The sequence below is a fragment of the Garra rufa genome, chromosome 2 (genome assembly GCF_049309525.1).
Source record: "Garra rufa chromosome 2, GarRuf1.0, whole genome shotgun sequence".
Taxonomy (NCBI): Eukaryota; Metazoa; Chordata; class Actinopteri; order Cypriniformes; family Cyprinidae; genus Garra; species Garra rufa.
In genome coordinates, this window is record NC_133362.1 from 54,692,613 (window position 1) to 54,706,982 (window position 14,370).

A 14,370-nucleotide genomic window follows, 5' to 3' on the forward strand; every position below is an offset into this window, starting at 1 on the left:
CAACGACGGACAGCTGGGAGTGATCAGACACAGACTTAAATACACAGAACCAGGGCTTAAAAACGAAAAAAAAAAAAAAATCCATTCGGTTGACTCCGAGCAGTATCGATATTATAACGTTTCTGTTCTTGCGTTCCTCATTAAAAAATACGTTCCGAAAATGGTTTTCTAAAAAAAATACCGGTTAATAAACGTTATTTTATTACACGGCGCGACAGATAGATAGATAGTGTGTGCCTTTTAATAACATGTTTGGCATTATGTTTACAAATGATTAAACCAAATTCCGTGTTCGTGTCATTTGAACTTCTTGTCTTTAAAACCGAAAGTAAACGAGTTCACCAGGAAACTCGTTACAAATGTGCTAATAATTAAAAAAAAAATTCTTGTTTGATAATACTATAGAGAAATAAGACCCTAAAACCATCCGTTTAACATCCTGACCACACGGCTTAATCTGCAATAAAAACCTGTTGACTTATTCCTTACCTAATATACATAATAGCCCATTATAGGCTATTTTCACTCAAACAAAACAGAACTCCAGATAGTTATGATTTTACATTTAATGCATAAAAGTAAAAGAAAACGTAATGCATTGTAACATTATAAAACAACAACAGATTTTTTTTTTTACATTTAACACAACAGATCAACAACTTAAATTATAATATATCAAATAGGCTACTGGAAAAACAGGATGGGCTTCAGCAAAATATTTTATATAAAAAAAAAAAAATCTATAGCCTACTTAAAGTCCATATACTTTGGGTTTAAACGTACAAAGAGAATGTCCTCTAGGACTGGATAGGCTTCAGCAAAATTAATATTTTATATAAAAAAAATGCAGTCATTCTATGGCCTACTTAAAGTCCATATACTTTGGGTTTATTCGTACAAAGAGAATGTCCTCTAAGACCTGTGCATTCATTGATGACCTCAGAGGGGAAAGAATGTACTTGAGGCAGGAAAATGCACGCTCAACAATTACTTGCGTTACAGGTAGCGCAATTACATTCATAGCAAGTTTGTGCAAATCTGGCTTAGTGGTAGCAATGCTTGCCCAGTACTTAAAAAGACACTCACTTCTCTTAAGACGGGGTTCTCTCGAATACATATCCAAAGCAGATGAGATTGACACTCGAGTATGTTTTACAGTTGTGATTTCTTTTTCTTTTTCCATCGTCATCGTCGGATGCCTGCGATGGACTATGTTGTACAGTGTTGGTGTTTGCCGACAAATTTTTAATGGCATCCCAGGCACGACTTAAGTGAATTTTTGCCCTTTCGGATTGAAGATCGCTGAGGAAAAACCTGTATCTCGGATCGAGAAATAAAGCAGCCACAAAGGCATCGTTGTCAAAAAGCGCTGTTTGTCGTGACTTAAGACATTGAACCAGTCGTTTTGCAAAAAGATTGTCAATTCTGTCGGTGCACAAGACACAATGAAGCCAAACACCATAGAAGTCGCCGGCGGTGAGCTGTTCCGACTGAAGGCTTTTCGTAGCAACTTTCGCTGGTTTTAAAGCGCTTACCAAGTTGGCTATTGCTTCCCATTCGTTTCCACTTAAATTTATTTCTTTAATATTTGGTGACATGTCCTGGCAAAAATTCTTGAGCTCCAAAAGCCGCTCTAGCATATCGTGTGTTGAATGCCAGCACGTTGGGCAGTCCACAATGGCTCTCTTTAGCCCCATCCTTTTTAGAAGAACAACTACATTCTGTGTGCGTAACTTTTTCGCAACACGTCTCGCTTTAGAAAGCAAATTTGTTGACCGTTGCTCTTTTAATGCATCATCAACTGCCAACTGCAAAGTATGAGCTGAACACCGCACACTGCGCAACACATGTTCTTGCATCACAGAATCAAGTTCGATGGCCAAATCCGGTACCAATTCCTGACTTTCGTCTTGGATATCAGTCTCATCCCCATCCTCTTCTTTATCCATGGTATCAGCCTCATTTACCTCATTACACATGGTGTCCTCTTGTATGTCAGATAGTAAAGACACTGCCTTTATCATATTAGCGCCATTATCCGAAGTTATTGAATAAACTTGCCGTAATTCAACATCATATTCGTGTGAGACATCTTGCACGACGGATGAAATGTATTCAGCCGTGTGTCTGTCATTGAGCTCTCTTACGGCCAAAGTGCGCAGAACAATTTTTTTCTCCGTCAGTGTATTGTACATTTACGCCCAGAACTGATGCATGTGGCAGAATCAAATTTAAGCATTAGTAGCCTGCCTTTTAAGTCATTTTTCAGTTCTTCTCTGCCCTCCTGAGCAACACTTGACACCATGTCACGGATATTTGAGGAGTTGATGACGAAATTATTTTCCATTGCGTTTTGTAGTGGCTCGATAATTTTTCTAAAGCCAGTGTCTTCCATTAATGTAAATGGTCTCCCGTTGACCGTCACAAGCTCTATGCATGCATCTTTTAGACATTCTGGAGACATTTGAATATGTAGCCCTGTTGTCTTTGGCTTTTTCACTACGACCGCGTCTAGAGTCGTTTGTCCATCAGCTGCTGACCTTTTATTGCTAGTCGAATCAACATATTTCGTTGGATGTTTACGTTGAATGTGTCTCTGCAGGTTACCGCCATGATTCCCAGCTATTTCTGCCCCGCATCCTTCAATATTACAGATCGATTTATCAGACGATTTGTCATATAAAAAAAATTGACGAAAGGGATTTTCTTTATGGCGACCCATCTAAAAACAATAGACAATCAGTAATTATTTTTTGTAATTTTAACTACAAGTTTTAATTAGGCTACAATAACTTAAACCTAAACATACCTTTGCACATGAAACAGCCAGGTGCTTAACCTTAAGCTCGTCGCATCAGAAAGGGATCTGCTTATGACGTCTGCTTCGCGGGCATTTCACGTTGTATGCGTCACCGTCGCATTTGCGCACACAATTTGAATTCATGTTTTTGGTCTGCCAAATTGTTCAGAACGATTAAAATTGATTTTGTTTTCGTTTTTGTTTTTGTTCCTGTTCAGTGTCATTTGTTTTCGTTTTTCGTTTTCATTCCTTGAACCGGTTCAGAGCCCTACGAACGAGACAACAGGATAACGAGGGGGAAATACAAATATGGGCATGGAGGGAACCAAAAACACTAAACCAAAAGTACTGGAAACAGAGGGGAAAAAACACTAGGAAAACAGGACAGGACAGGACAGGACAAAATACTGACAAGTACATGGAATCTAATGTGCGTATGTTTAGTGTCTTAATTTATTGCACAAAAAACAAATTCATAGATCAGTGGTTCTCAAAGTGTAGTAGTCAGGTTCCCTAGTGGTACGCAGAGGAATCACTAAATTAAATATTAATTGTTAAAACACAATACAATTTAATTTAAGCTTTGAGTAATGTTTTTTTTTTTTTTTACATGTACAGAACATTTTTTTATAGGTACAACACATTTTAATTTAATATTTTTATTTTATTTTATTTACCCGTTTACCTGTGCAGTGTTCAAACTGTATTTACAATGTTAAAGTGCCTGACAACATTAAAGGTGCCATAGAATGGAAAACTGAATTTACCTTGGCATAGTTAAATAATAACAGTTCAGTACATGGACATGACATACCATGAGTCTCAAACACCATTGTTTCCTCCTTCTTATATAAATCTAGTGTTTGCAAAAGACCACCGAAAAATAGGTCAATTCCAACATAAAACCGATTGTTACGAAACTTTTCTGGGATCGTTAATAGTTACGGCTCCAACATTTTCGTCGCCCAATCATCACTAACGTCAGCACATCAGTAAAACAAGGCAAGCCACTGAAGGGACACAGTTAGCTTAATGCTAGTGCTAGCCTGTTACATTGCAATACATAGGATTTCACTTACCACATAAACAGAGAGATGACTGCGCTGATGATGGTGAATGATGGAGAAATAACTGCGCTGATGATGGCAAATGATTTACAGATCCAGAGTATCACCGAGAAGCAGCTGAATGTGCGTGGCAAGGAAGCACTCCCTCTGCATTATAACTTTACACAGAGCACATGCGATCACAATAGTGAGAGGAAAATGTCGCCGATTCAAAATGGCAGATTTAACAAACCGCATATTAAAAGCGGCTAGAGCTCCTAATTAAATATATATTTTTTATCAATGTGCGAGCTATAGATAAGCAGCTCTGTGAAACAGCCAATCAGAGCAGAGCTCATTAATATTCATGAAGCTTCCAAATAAGGCAATAACAGAGCATTTCATTCTAGGGACAAATCCTAGGGTTGTAAATGGACCTGTAAAACCATTTCTGGAGATTTTTTGCCCTTTCCTATGCAATATACCTTCTATGTAGATATCAGAGAACAATTTAAAATATTCTCTCAATGCATTCTATGGCACCTTTAATATTAAACAGTATGTAAAAGATTTACAAACATATCCCATACCTGATATAACACGCAGAATAGGCAATATTTACAATCTGGCATGAAAAAATACATGTAGTTAAAACGTCGCCTCCTGGTTGATGAATGTCGCCGAACAACGTTGCCACAGCCTTTTCGCGTCTTACATTTCCACGTTGTTACAACGTTGCGAGCACGTAGACGGCGACGTTGCCATTATAAAAATGGAACGTTGCACAGACGTCGCCACAACGTAAATGTGTTTGCTGGGTATATATTGCAAGAATGATATTAACAAAATCATAACATAATCTTAACAAAAACTAAAAATGATCACCTTCATGAAGGATGACTTGTTGCAACACTGTTTAATTTAGACTGCATTTTTCCAAGGATAACTAACATCAAAATTGTAATGTAATAGGAAGTGGTCAATCACTTGTACTTGACAGCAAGCTGTGTAACAACAACACTAAAATTATGAATACGTCTATACTCATACATACCTCTGCAATGATACTTGACAACGCCAAGGTGGTTTTGTCCTTTTTCAAGCACTCTGGAAGGCACTAGAAAACATACAGCACAAAATTATTATTACATGACAGTTGTTCAAAGTGACAAATAAAACTTCATTACAATTATGACAGATTTGCATAATTGTGTAAAAGTTAACATTAGCTCCTATGTTTCTGATACTGCTGAAAGTTCAATATTTAAATATTTTATGTTATTTTATATGCTTACTTCTTCTCCCGAATGATCTTTGATTGGATTTTTTATTTTTTTTTCTTCTTTTTCTTTCTCTCAGAGGAAGACGTGGAAGATGAAGATGAGGATAAGGTTGATGAAGAGTAAGTGGAGGTTAAAGATTCTGACGAGGATGTCACCCTCATCCTCTTCTTTCCTAGTTTCTCTAAACAAACATAAATGTAATTTAAGTGTCTCTGCATTAAAAAGTACCTGTTAAAAACAATTGTAACAACAATGTTACTTACTGTAGCTATGAGGACAGGCAGGCACAGTTGATGGACCAGGCGCTGGGGCAGCAACTGAGTCCAACAGCCGATTCAACTCTGTTCTCAGCTGATCTCGCTGTTGCATCAATGCCCTCTTGTCTTCCTTCAGTTTTTGAAAAGTGATAGAGGCAGTTGGGGAAAGGTTCCCTCCATCACTAGAACCAACAGCTGGGTGGGGGTGGGGTGGGGACGTCTTCATCACCTATGGCATTAAATCTACTAAAAAGAAGACTTCCCTTACAAAAATTCCTGCAGAAGCACTAACCACGTAGTTTACCTGATAAGGTTAATCACATAAACCTCCAGTTTCACAAACCAGGCTTAAAGGCACAATATGTACGTTTTCGCTGCTAGAGGGCACAAATTCAAAACAAACAAAGATGTTTGGTAACGTAGTGATTGAGTGTGGAATCATGGGAGTTGTTGACTTCATCCTCACAGCCAATGCCATCCAATGGGACTCGGGCAGAAGTCATGTTAATGAATGAGCTAATGTATTAAAGACTAATTAAGGTTGGGTCTGAAAGTCATGGAAGCAGAACAAGGCCACTGGGGCAATTACTAATGAAGGACGAGTGCAACACACAGCTTGAAAGAAGTGGAGCTTTTATTATGCCACAGTCGACCGCTTCCGCTTCTTCTGGTCATACATATGTAGGAAAAGCAGCGCTGTATTTTTATCAGACTAGATACATTTACCTGTGTTGAAAGTTCTGTTATAATGCTACTCTGTGCGTTTGTCACCTGTCTAATGAAATGCAGAAGCATATTAAAGCGTGTTTGTGGTTTCCATGTTTTCTACAAAATTAAACCAGAAAATCGAGGGTGCATGTCGACACAAGGACATGGTAGGTAACTCTAGTTAAAATAGTTTATTTCTCTGTATTTAAAAGTTCTTAACATCTGTGATAATGTAAGAGCACAAGTGAGCAAAATGTATAACACTGTTCTAGGGTTTTGGGAATTAAAAAATAAAAAATAAAATAAAAAAAAAACTTGCATGTTGTGCCTTTAAGGCTAGACCCAGACTAAAATGCATGGTTGAGCTCAAAAAGTTGAGAAAACAACTTGCATTGACATATCTTAAAATATGTAAATGATATTGTTTTGTCTCAAGGTGCACACCAGTAAATTTTCTAAGGGATTTTTACAAAAAGATAAGTACGTATTTTAATTTATCTAAGGCCTAGTCCTGGCTGAGCCATGTCTGTGAAACCGGGCCATATGTCACATATATACAGATCTTTTTTTACAACGTTGTTGCACTTCATATAATATCCACCAGGTGGCGCAAGGAACAACATTCTGTAGCCAAACACCATGGCCAGCTCTAGGGGGCGTTGGTCACAAATACCAGTACAATAGTTCAATGATTCCTCTTTCCTGAAATTATGGTTCAAACCAATAGCAAAAAGATAGCCTATTCATAAGCAGGTGCAGTTGTATTGTTATTTTGTTTTCTTTCTTTCTTTTCCTGACGAACATTTATTAGACTGCATCGGAAATAGAAATGTTAATTTCGGTTATTTTATTTTTCCAACCGACAACTGACGTAAACCGCTAAATTCGTTTTCAGGGATTAATTATACACAAGCAAGAAGAAGCATAAACATCAGAACCTCACGCGCAGAGCTTATGCACAGAGAAAAACCCAATAAACCTATATATAATAATAAATAAAATAGGCCCATATAAGAAATATATGTTTTTCTTTTCTGAATGAATAATAATTTAACAAATTAATAAGTAGCAAGCCTGTATGCAGAATTTTAGGCAATTTCTGTGATGCGCCCTTAAACCAGCATCTTGTTTCCATTTTTTTTTTTTTTTTTACAAATAGCCTACACATCTGTTTTTTTTTATTGTGATTGTACACAAATAACAGAAATATGTAAAGTTTTGAGCAATGCCGTACTCTTGAACGAGTATTGTAAGCTGTATCCACTTTATTAAGGGGAAAAAAATCAAGTGATCCTGACGGCACCGCAGGCAGTTAAATAACTCGACAACTTTCACCTTCAGAATAAAATACATTATATATTTCAGCGTTTTAAAGCAACATCAAATTAAGATATGCATGTTTAAGAGGTAGTTCGTCTTTTTCTTTTTCTAAGATACACAATTTTAGATACACTGACAATTAATTTGAGTAGAGAGAAATAGAAATGGAGAGGATAAATATAAACTACAGTTTTTATAGAGTTAAAAATTAATTAATTTATTATTATTATTATTATTATTATTATTATTATTATTTTGATTTGTTTTTGCGATTTTGGTGCTTAGAAATTTATTCTAAGCGGGCAGCGGGCGAATAATATAGTTAATATAGCAGGAGCGGGTGGATGCGGTATAAAACCTCGTGGAATCGGGACTGGAAAAGCACTTTGTTATATCCTATAGACTATACTTCATCATCAATCATGGGCGTCGGAAGCAAAATAAATGTGGGTGGGTCCTCCCCCAGAAAAAAAATACTTTAGTATATGCCATTTTCTGTAGTCTGGTGCCTTTTATTTAATGTTTTTACACAATGCAAATAGGCCATATTTACAAATATTACAAAAGACGGCTATTGCACAACATTTTCAGTGGCGCAAGTGATAATACCAGTAACATAACGTTTTTGACGCGGGAGACCAGAGTTCGCGTCCGCCTTTTGATGAAATCATTTTCGAAATCGTCTCCCTTTTCACTTATATCACATCGGAAAGGCATTTGTTTATTTGTAAATTAATGAAATAATTGAAAAGTTGAAATAAAGTATCAACTAGGGTTAGGTCACCTAACTTAAGTGTATCTGAGCACTATAGGCCTTTATCACACTTCCGCATTCGAAAAGCGGAAGTTTCAAATAGTAGCGTAAAATAACTTCCGCTCAAGTCCGTGTCAATGGCGGCGAGCACAGGGAGAAATTGTTGTTGCGTCCCTAAGTGTTCTAATAGTTCAACAAAACAGCCATATCTTAATTTTCATTCTTTTCCAAGTGAGGAAGAATCTAAGAAACGGTGGATTCACGCAATTCGGCGGGATGAAGGCAAAAGCTTTGCAGTTTCGAGAGGGAGTACATACGAGTGCAGCCAGCATTTCACGGAGTCTGACTACACATCTGCAACCGGTCGTAAACGCCTGAAGCGAGGAGTTATACCATCAAAATTCGAATGGAACAACTGGGGTAGTGTTCACCATAAACGTCCAAATGTATTGGATAGGATAACGCGAGAAAATGACAGTCGATCGTCTGATATCGGCGATGGACAGCCTGCAGTCTGTCAGGGACCCGCTTCACTGGTGGAACACGACTACTCAACGGCCCCTTCTGCTGGTGTTTTGGATGCTGCAGCTGAGAGAATAAGAGACTTGGAGGCTAAGGTCCAAGCTCTTTCTGTCACTCACATACACATAGATCGATTTTGTCTCTCAGATGACGATTTACGATTTTATACACGCTTTGCTTCAGAGAGAGTTTTCAGGATCTTCTGGGAATCTATTGAACCATCGGCATCAAACCTTGTTTACTGGTCAAAGGCGCAGAGACAGGGACTTGAGTCTGTACCTGGATCAAGCCCCAACAGGAAACTCCAGCTCATTGATGAGTTTTTTCTTTATTGCTGTCGCGTGTCTGCAGGTCTACGAGAGAAGGTCTTGGCAGATATCTTTAATGTGAGTACAACAACTGTCAGCAGAGTCATCATAACATGGGCAAATTTTCTGTACCTGATTTTGGGATCCTTGCCTATATGGATGACAAAAGAACAAGTCAGGGCAACCATGCCAGCAAAATTTCTGAAGTACTGCTCAGATGTCCGTGTAATTTTAGACTGTACTGAGATCAGGTGTGAAAACCCCACAGCACTGACACTGCAGTCAGAGATGTTTTCCCATTACAAAAACTACCCCACCTTCAAAGGCTTGATTGGAGTTGCTCCATGTGGGGTCATAACCTTTGTTTCTCAGCTTTTCACCGGATCCATCTCTGACAGAGAGATAACAAAGCAGTCAGGACTTTTGGACCTGCTGGAGCCTGGAGACTTTTGCATGGCAGATAAAGGCTTTACCATAGAGAGACTGCTTGAGAGTGTGGGAGCCAGACTTGTCATTCCTCCTTTCAAACGAGCAGCCCAATTCTCAAAAGAGGATACAAAACGCACACAAGCAATAGCCCGTCTTCGGATTGTGGTAGAGAGAGTCATTCGACGAATTAAAGAAAATCACATCTGGGACTCAACCATTCCTCTCACCCTCACAGGCACAGTGAACCAGATCTGGGCAAACTGTTGTCTAATGGCTAATTATCAAGGCCCCCTTGATACCAAAGATGATGTTGTTTTGTAACCGTTTTGTACACAAAACACATAACTCACCCACAATTAAATATTTTCATGATGTAATATTTTCTTCCAAGAATGAACTTTTGTTTATAGTTTATTAAAGACACATTTGTATATAGTTTATGAAGTTGTTTCCAGTTTATAGCTTAAACTGTACAAAAATAATACACAAACTTGTAAAAACTTGTATTTGATGTTGCAAAATTTATTTGTGTTGTGTGTTTAAAACAACAGGCTAACCAAACAGAATACATGAAAAAAAAAATAATTTGTTGCATTGTTTAAAACCAGATTTGACACATGTACAGATGATATTAATTGCATTTTTCCGATACTAATAAAAAGTTAATTGTTAACCTGTCTCCTTCATTTGTACAATATTTACAATGTTACTATATCTTTTTAAACTATACAAAATTACAAACTTTTTAGTTACAAAAGAATAAATGCTGTCAACTTTTCTTTATATACAGATAATATTTTAAAGAAATTAAGAAAACAATTACATAATTATTTACAAATCACCATCACAACTAGCTTAACAGCTCTTTGAGGCAAGATACACATCCATGTAGGTATTGAAGAAGAACAAATCAAGTTTGTCCTTCATCAAATCAATAAATCTATCATCCCTCCAGATGCGCTCAATGGTGACATCAGTTTTGGTGTTTGTTATAAAATCACACCAGCTCAGACCCGTTACTGCCAGCTGTCCCTGTACCTGCCAGTAGTATTTGTGGCTTTCCTTAAGCTTTGCTTGACCATTAAGAAATCTGATGTGTGTTGCCTGAGAAATATCACCAACATCAGGGCATTTCACCTCCGCAAGTCCAAAGGGAGGGTTTTCAGATGGGTCATAAACTCTGCCAATCAGGGCTTGTGCCAAGGTGTGGAGCATCAGGATGCACATCAAACCCACACTGTGAAACATTGACATTCATCATGTCGGAGTACTGAAGTAGGACTTCAGGCTCCAGTTCCAATCCCCGCTTCATTGCAGAAGTCTGCCGAACCCCTTTAATTATTCGGAAAGCTAGCGCCTGGCTGGATGTTTCTCCCCTCACATGACACACCTCACGGAATCTACTTGATGTAATTCGAGGTAGACGCATTTGATTCCACAGAGGAGACTGTGACTGATCCCGCGTGTCTGCCTCAATTATTGTGCTGAGCTCTTGTGTTACTGCCAAGCTTTCTAGAAACCACATCTCGTGGTAATTAGGGACAAATTTAAATCTCCCTTCTAATTTGTACCCATCCAAAGGAAGTGTAGGAAAGGTCGGGGCTTCAGCATGCTTGACAATATCCCTCGATGACACGGAAGGGCACTGATAAGACAACAAAGAACCTTTGGGCACTAGCCCGAACATTGACTCCACCAGATTAATTTCTGACAAGCCATGCAGAACCTTGCAGATCAGTGGCTGGGGTCTGACACTCATTAAAGATTCCACAGAAGAGAGAACCAAATTGTTTGGAATAGGACCTAAAAAAAAAAAACAAGTATTAAAGGCACAAATACCACAAGTGAGTGAGAGTGGTATTTGTGTGTGTGTGTGTGTGTGTGTGTGTGTGTGTGTGTGTGTGTGTGTGTGTGTGTGTGTGTGTGTGTGTGTGAGAGAGTGTTTGTGTGTGTGTGTGTGTGTGTGTGTGTGTGTGTGTGTGTGTGTGTGTGTGTGTATACCTGGTATTCATCACGTTGTGGGGACCAAATGTCCCCACAAGGATAGGAATACCAGTAGATTTGGACATTTCTCAGGTTTATAAGACTTATAAATCATGCACAATGAGTACAAGTATGCAAAATGTCGTGTGAGGACTTGGTTTAGGTGTAGGGCGATAGAAAGTACGGTTTGTACGGTATAAAAACCATTATGCCTATTGAATGTCCCCATAAAACATGTAAACCCAACGTGTGTGTGTGTGTGTGTGTGTGTGTGTGTGTGTGTGTGTGTGTGTGTGTGTGTGTGTGTGTGTGTGAAATTGTAGGGTGGTTTTCGGGGTTTTTTTTTTTTTTTGTTTATTTTCTGCATGTCTTCATTTGCCTTTTTCTTCCTTAAACCTTGTGTACACTTATTTTTTATTTATATATATATATTTATTTATTTTTGCCTTTTTTCAATTAAAAATACTCAATTACAAGTTCACTACAATGCATTGTAAGCTTATAGACCAGCTGTTCTTGAGAAGATTTGTTTTTTTGTTGAGGGATAAAAGGAGGGGATATAATATAAAGGGGTTATAAAATGCGTAATGTCAGTCCTACATATAAATTTTTATGTTGATTTATAAATGTCATTTACTTTTCTTTAGGCTCTTCACTAATGCTTTAATGGCGCAGTTCAATATGAAGGGGAAGGGGAAATGGGCAAGAAATCTTTGGAGAACACCGACGTTTATAGAGCAATAAAAGGTAAGCCCATATTTCATGTTGACCAAGTAAAGATGATTAGCTCCTGCCAGCCTGTGAATAATGATCTGATTGGACAAAACATTTCCTTTCCAGTTGACTTAAAATTCACCGCTAACTGTAACACAAAACCATTAAAATTGCCATGGTATAGTCCAGTATAGGCAGTTGATGCATAGTGTTGTTTTTGCTTACAAATATGGGGACTTGTGTACAGGGGCGGATCTAGAAAATTATTCATGGGGTGGCAAGGGGGTGGCATGAAACTTATGAGGGGTGGCAACACTGAAGCAAGCATCCTTGCATGTTTTTTTGTGGATTCAAGGAACGCTATTCTTTTTCGGTGTATACACCAGGGTGCACATTTTTACATTGTCCTATAAAAATTAAATAAAATCTGATGTGTGATTGACTTGAACCTGATATCTGGATTGGAAAGTCAGATTTAATTAGATGGTATGGTATATTTAACTTCTCTTTACTGAGTTCTATGCAAACCTGTAGCAAGTTTAAGTCTATGCCAAGTTTAATTTACAAAGCATGACAAACAATGCAGACTGCATATGGATACAAAGTCTCAGTGGATCAAGTTTCCTTAAGTAAAAAACACATAATAAATATACAGAAACCACATTTAAATCACCAACAAATATCTTCAAAATGAATAAAATAAAACACAGTATTCAGTGCAACAAGAGCAACAAAATGACCTTTTAAAGTATTCAAATATCTTGGAGGAGACATGAAAACAAATTCAATAATTTTAGTGCAAGTAAAGCAACAAAAGTCCCTTTAAATCCAAGTATCTCTTCTTTTTTAACAAACCAACAAATTAGCATGGACCGAAAACTAAATAACAAGGTTATGACCAACAGTTTATTTAACCATTCACACGTCAAATTCAAGCACTTTCAAGGTGCATTTTCAAGATTTTCCAGCACTGTGGTAAATGACATGTTCGCATACATGAGTTCTTCATTTTAAAACTGATGTTATTGTGCTATTAAAAAACAACTGTCTGGATTGCATATAACATTGCCTAATATAAATAGCCAACATACAGTATACAAATTATATAATTTAAAATATTTAATTAATATAATTTACAGAGTATCTCCAGTATTTTTATTTTTGTATTTTTTAAGACCTGCACAAATAAAAGTAATACTGAATGAGTGGGGTAGGGCAATGTCTATGGGAACATATTAATGACTGGTATAAAATGACTGTAAAAAAAAACGATACTAAACTAAAATTCTAAAACTTGCAGTTCAAAAACAAGTTTTTCACAAATACATTTCACATTTTAGCCTAAAAGTACTAAAAGGTAGTCAAAAAGAAGCTATAAAATTAATTATAACATTAATTTAACTAGCCCAAATAAAAAAGACAATATTTTTAAATATAGAAAATCAGATAGGAGTCTAAATGGCAATCAAAAATATTTTTAATACACAAACAAACAAATATGAAGAATTTTTCTTTTTTTTTTCACTATTTACAGTGCATCTGCAGAATTTTAAAATATCAATTTAGGGCAATGTATGACCCTTTTTAAGAGCTGCACAAGTAAAATGAACACAGTATGAGTGGGGTTGGACAATGTAACATACTGTATTAAGCCATAAAATGACAGGACTTAGGCTGTAATTCAGATTTTCTCAAAAACAAAACGTCTTATACAATGGCATTTCAGCCTTTATACCTTTAAAAGGGATAAATCAAGTAAATATTTGATTATATTTATTTAAAACATAAATATTACTGTCTTAATTGTTTCGATTTTTAGAAAGCACATTAATTTGTTTCACATTTACAACTCTATGTGTTTGTTGCATAAAAACGTGGGTCGATATTTGCAATAATCTGACTATAAACATCTGAAAATTTGCAAATTGACATCCGTGCTGCGTTTTGACTTTTTTGAAACTTGCAGCGCGCATATTTATTCAATGACATCATTGCCTTTTGAAGTTTTATCCAGCCCTATCGCGATTCTCGTCTTTCCGTCCCCAACTGAGACCTCTTAAAATTATATTTAAGCATTTTCTTATTCTATTTAACGTATTTAAAGCTTTTTATGGCCTTAAATTTGATACAACTAAATTGAGGAGTTTAGAACCCGCAGGAGCCCTCTACTTTACGATAGTCCGTCGGGGAGGCTGGTGAAACATTTTGGTAGCCCGACAGGAAAACACAATAGCCGAGCTCCGACT